The sequence below is a fragment of the Phyllostomus discolor genome, chromosome 3 (assembly GCF_004126475.2).
Source record: "Phyllostomus discolor isolate MPI-MPIP mPhyDis1 chromosome 3, mPhyDis1.pri.v3, whole genome shotgun sequence".
Taxonomy (NCBI): Eukaryota; Metazoa; Chordata; class Mammalia; order Chiroptera; family Phyllostomidae; genus Phyllostomus; species Phyllostomus discolor.
In genome coordinates, this window is record NC_040905.2 from 197,275,830 (window position 1) to 197,282,156 (window position 6,327).

The window sequence follows — 6,327 nt, forward strand, 5'->3', positions numbered from 1 at the left end:
AGCCCCCGACAAGGGGGGAGCTGCTTCATTCCGCACATCAAAACAGTGCACCCCTTTGGGGATCTCTGCGAGGCTTCTCGAATTTCACCTTCTGAAAACAAATCCATGCTTTTCTAGTGGTTTTTTTCTCTCCAAAAGACCAAAGATACACAGCTACACCACAAAGCCCTACGTTGTTTAACTGAAAGTATATTTTGTTTCCCAACATTTTAACAATTCCCCAGATTACACTTTGTCTGAAATGCAGCCTCATTTTGTAGACCCATTCTTGGCTAAAAATAGTTCTTGCTTTATGCTGTTGTTAGCCAGGCCGAGCTGATCTACTTTCTGGGGAAAGTGATTGCTCCAAGGCACCACCTCTGGGAACCAGCTAGTCTCTGCTGAGTGCCAAGGTCCAGCGTAAAGAATAGCAGGCAAGCCCTGACGGCGTGGCTCAGTAGGTTGGGCGTTGCCCCACAGATCAAAAGGCTGCAGGTTCAATTCCTGCTCCAGGCACATTCCTGGGTTGTGGGTTTGGTCCTGTCGGGGCATGTACTCTCGTACTGATCAATGTTTCTCTCCCTCTCTGTCTCCCTCCCTCCCCCTCTTTCTAAAAATAAATAAATAAAGTCTTAAAAAAAAAAAAGAATCACAGGGAAGTTGAAGACAAGGCCCTGCCAGAAGGAGGGGAAAAACAAGCCTATTTGAAAGTAACTAAAGAGAAAGCTGGAGGCCTGCTAGTTGCGTTCTGAGTGAGTCCCTTCCAAAAACCTCTTCTTTTCATCCCTGTGCCAGTGGCCTTGGAGCATCAGACAATTACTTGTCTTGCTGTCTCCCCGCACTGGACACTCCAAAGGGAGCACAGCTGGGTTCCAGGCCCCTCTCTTTTTCTGTTTCCTCCCAGGCCTCCTGTGCAGCAGGCACATTTAAATAGATACACTTTTAAAATCAAAGCTAGTTTTCCTATCAATTCGTCCTTTTGCCTGGCATCCTGAAAAGAAGCAAGTCCTTTGAGCCAAGGAACTATATACTTTTTCTTCTGGAAGAGCCAAATCTGCTTAAGTCTCCTGAGATTCTGGGGGGTGGGCAGGGCACTGGAGAGGAATGGTGGGGGGGGGGGGGGGGGGGATGGGGACAACTGTAATTGAACAGCACTAAAAAAAGAATTTTTTTAAGCCAAACTATCAAAAAAGGAGAATGAGGTAACCACAAGGTGGCAGAAGAGGAGAGATTTTTATTTTCCTCCAGAAGAAGCAATGAGGAAAAGAAAGTGTTTAGCCGTACTCACTCAGAAAGTTGTGTTGTGTTGTATTGATAAGAATCGTGTTAACACAATTCAATAGTTGAAATCTACTCATCAGTTTAAATGCCTATATTTTTAAGATTTTATTTATTTATTTTTTAACAATCCAATTTTTTAAAAGAGTGTATTTATTTATTTTTAGAGAGGGTGAGGCAGGAGACAGCATAGGAAGAAGTCTGAGACGGCAATACTGTTACTGGCCAGCCTCTAGCACCCTGGTTGCCAGGAAACGCCTTTTACTAATTAGGTAGAATAAACAGTAAACCGAGGCAGGGAGGAGGAAGGAGACAAGTCTCACATGCTGACTCAGCAGTCCTGAGCCTGGTCTGATAATATTGCCAGATGTTCCAACATCATAAGAAACACTGTGTTAGCAAAAAAGAAGGGAAGTCCTTGAAATTCTATGCAGTGTTCCCACTCTCTGGGAAAGAAAGCCTTGAAACTGTGCTTTTATCCCAGGGCCTGGAATACGGGAGAGGGTCCACAGTGCCCAAAGAGCGAACCCATAAAACAACTTTGGTTAATTGTCTGCCTCTGGTCACTATCTGTTTTACAAGGGAGTCCTTGGTGCTTACAGAAAGAGCCCATAAATAACTTTGGCAAGTGACCCAATTTTAATTAGCTGTCTCCTGTCACATACCTGCTTTACAACAAGATGAACAAATGGGGTCTGGAGCAACATAAGGATTTGCGCTAACAGACCCCTACACATACCTAAGTTCAGGTAGTCACATTCCCCCAGGAAAACTGGCACCACATTTATCCGTTAATCAATATAGAACTTTTTTTCTTCTATCCTACCAACTATATAAGTCCTCAGAACAAAGGGCTCTCCCTCCCTCTCTCTCTCTCTCTCTGGCTCAGGGCACTCTTGATGTTCTTGTCTCCCAGGCTACTGGGCCTCTGGTCACTGGACTCAGGCTGCCCAGAGGCTTGCCACCCTGGTCTTTAGCCGCTCTTACTTCTGCCATCCTGCTTTGCCTTGAAACTTTGCCTGTCACCCCCTACTCTACCCAGTCCCGTTCTCTTCCATGGGAATGAGTCACTAATAAACTGATTATACGCTAATAGATTTGCTTATGTGTAATTCTTTACATGCATCAGCAAGAAGAACCAGGTCTCTCCCGCCAACAAGGGGAAGGGAAGGAGAAAGAGAGGGACAGAAACATCAATGTGTGGTTGCCTGTCATGTGCCCCCTACTGAGGACCTGGAGTGCAACCCAGGCATGTGACCTGACTGGGAATTGAGCCAGAGATCCTTTGGTTCACAGGCCAGTCCTCAATCCACTGAACCACACCAGCCAGGGCCTAAATGCCTACTTTGAAGGAAACAAATTTTCAACTTTGATTAACTCGATGTGAAGTGGAACAATTTTGTTAGTTGTTAGTTTCCGTAGCTTTCTCCAATTCAGAAATTAAAGCAAACAGCCAGGATTGTATTCAGGGAATACTGCCCAAAAACACAATAGATATTAAGCTAAATCATTTAAAATTTCCATAGGTCAAAAAAGAGTTGAAGATAGGCAGTTTCATATGGTTCAACTAAACCATATGAAAATAGAGATGCTACTGCTGGCATTAATGATTTCCTTCTCCTGACATGTAATTTTAAAGCACATTTTATTATTATTATTATATTAATGTGAGAAACTGAAAAATGCCAAAAGAAATGCTTAAAACTGGACTGTTAAGTGTGCCTACATGAACTTGGCAATTACTAGTATTTCTTAGTTTCTGCCCTACTTAAATAGATTTTATTTAGAATACAAAGGAAACTGAAATAGCTTGTGTATATATGGAACAGATTTTTTATATTTTATGTTTTACAAATGTAGGTTTCTTCAAATACACTATTTACAAATTTACTACCACACATTTTGTTATATGTTTTAAATTTTCTCAAAGAAACTATGCATATACATTTCTATATTTATGTCTATCTACATAAGTATGTACCTCTCACAGAAGAAGAAGCAAATACTGATGAGAATATGGGAAAATAGGAACCCTCATGTGTGCTGGTACGCTCTAGAAAGGAGTCCGGCATTTCCAGAGAAAGTTGAACACAGAGTGAACCCACGACTGAGCAATCTCGCTCCCGGGCATGTACCCAAGGGAACTGAAAACATGTCCACACAACAATTTATAGCACCGTGAATGTTTATGGTGGCACTATTCACAATAACAAAAAAAAAAATAGGAACCGCCCAAACACCCTCAAGTTAATTGCTGGATAACTAAATGTGGTACATCCATACGATGAAGTTCCATTAAGCCACAAAGAGAGATGAAGTGCTGATAGGTGCTCCAGCACAGGTGAACCTTGAGAGCATTATGCTAAGTGAAAGCCAGCCACAAAAGGCCACACATTCTGTGGTTTCACTGACGTGAAAAAGCCAGGATAAGTAAATGCACAGAAAGAGAATGTACATGCGTAGGTGCCGGGGGCTGGAGGGAGAAGGTCAGTGGGTAGTTCGTGCGAATGCGTTAGGGGGTTTCTTTTTGAGGGGATAAAAATGCTCTGATATTGGACAGTGATGATGGTGCACAGCTCTGAATATACTAAAAAAACACTGAATTGTGTACTTTAAAAGAATAAATTATGGCCCCAGCCAGGTAGCTCAGTTGGTTAGAGCACTGTCCTGATATACCAAGGATGGTGGTTAGATCCCCGGTCAGGGCATATAAAAGAATCAAGCAATGAATGCATAAATAGGTGGGACAACAAATCAACACCCCAAAGAGTAAATTATATGTCTGTAAATTATATCTCAGTAAAGTTTTTTTTTAATTCCATTGAGATGTTTTTCTAATCCTCACCTGAGGATATTTGGTGGGGGGAGGAGAGGGACAGAAACATCAATAGGCTGCCTCCTGTACTTGCCCTGACCAGAGATCGAACCTGCGAGCTAGGTATGTGCCCTGCCTGAGGATCGAACCCACAACCTTGTGGTGTACAGAATAGCACTCCAACCAACTGAGCCACCCTGCCAGGGCTCCACTGTGATTTTTAATTAAATTTACAAATCAAAGATAAATTTGAAACAAATTTTATACTTATTTTTTCAATCATAACTCTTTATCTATTAGTATATGTTCTTTAGAAAAGGTTTATCCTATAATCATCTCTTGGAAGTTTTTTTTTTTTAATTTCTGGTAATTTTAGGGTTTTTTGTCAATATCATGACTCACTTTTTTCCATTTCATTTTCTTTTTCTCCTGTTTAAGAAAGCTTTTTAACCAAGGCAAAATGGGGGAGATGGGAGACATGTGTAATAGTGTCAACAATAAAAATTAAGTAAATAAATAAAGCTTCATTCTTGTGCCTTGTTCATATATATATATATATATATACATATATATATATATATATATATATATATATATAAAATCTCCAGCTTAGTTCTACTCATTGGATTTTCTATTTACCAAATATATCATGTTAAACAACGTCAGGTTTTGCTCTTCTTTCAAATATTACCTGCTCATTTTTCTTCTTATTGAATTACCTGGGAAATTCTGAACAATATTGGCTAGTCGTGGTGATATCAAACATCATTTATCTCACTCCTGTCACTGGTCAGGATGCTTTTATTTATTTGCTATATTTACTGCAGGCTTATGGTAAATATCTGTTACCCATTTAAGGAACTCTCGTTCTATTCCTAACTTTAAAAAAGGCCTATAGCATTTTACCAAACACTTTTACAGCATCTGTTGAAATATTCTTTTCTTAATTAATGTACATTTGCACTTTTGAACTAGTCTGGAAGTCCTACGATAAATCTCAGTATTGGTTTTACTAAATGCTAGATTTGACTTATTAATGACTGAATTAGAGATTTGAACTTGCCTTTTACCTGTATTTATATTTTTTCTTGCTCCTAGATGTTGTGTTTCCTCCTTTTTTACTGACATTTTCTGTTTACTATCAAATGTATTTTTATACCTATATCATTAATGTGTGCTTTTTATTTTTAGTAATACAGTCCCTTTATTTTCTTAGATATATATCATTATTCTGTTTCCTATCTTAACAGAATAATTAATGTATATTCTAGCGTTATTATTTTCTAATAATTGCATTTTGTTTGGATTTATCCTTTAACCCAAAAATTACCTTAAAATTATTTTTTAATTTCCAAATAATTTTGTGGTACTATTTTTTGTTGTTTACTTCTACTGTTATCTCATTGTGGCAAAATAAAGAAATAAAAATAAACATGGAGGGCTTGAATATTTCCCTCAGGGATAATTAATTATTTGAGGGGTTTTTTTAATCCTCATCTGAGGATGTCTTCATTGACTTTAGAGGGAGAGGAAAGGAGAGAGAGAAACATCAATTGGCTGCTTCTCATATGTGCCCCAAACCCAAAACCTATGTACCCTGACTGGGAATCGAACCTGCAGTCTTTTGGTGTATGGGATGATGCTCCAACCAACTGAGCCATCCGGCCAAGGCAAGATTTTCTTTATATGCATATACATAGTCCATTTAAAAAAATATTCCAAGAATTCTGGGAAATAATGCAAATTATACCTGTGTATTTATGGCTATTAATTAAATCTGTCAATTTTGAAAATTCAAACACTCTGTAAACGTTTTTTTAATTATAAAACTATGCTTTATTATAAGGAGAATTTAAATATAACAACAATACTAAAATTGTAATTGGCATTTACAGCCTCAGTCAGAGTAAAAGTTTCCTTAACATGAGAAAATATACCATACCATGTGAATCATCCTACAAAGTTATTATGAAACTATTTTTAAAACATTGAAAAATAACATGGGAATTACTAAAAGGATAAAAGATTATGTATATAGTCAATAATTTTCATCATCCCACTAAAACTTTTGTGTACCTGAAATGGATTTTATGATAAGCACATATATATATACCTCTAATAAATTATCTCTGAAAATAATTTTCTAAATATGTGTTTTAAAAAAATTTCAGCCCTGACTGGTGTGGCTCAGTGGGCTGAGCATCGTCCTGCAAGCTGAAAAGTCATTAGATCAGTTCCTGGTCACGGCACAGACC

General features: G+C 38.4%; 1 long non-coding RNA gene across 1 annotated transcript in view; it reads left to right on the top strand.

Moving 5' to 3' along the window:
* Positions 1-5,561, top strand: part of LOC118499775 — a 31,449-nt gene extending 25,888 nt beyond the window's left edge. Inside the window, exon 4 of the long non-coding RNA XR_004902308.1 lies at positions 5,551-5,561. This is a non-coding gene — a long non-coding RNA (uncharacterized LOC118499775). The remainder of the gene's footprint in view (positions 1-5,550) is intronic.
* The last annotated feature ends 766 nt before the right edge of the window (positions 5,562-6,327 follow it).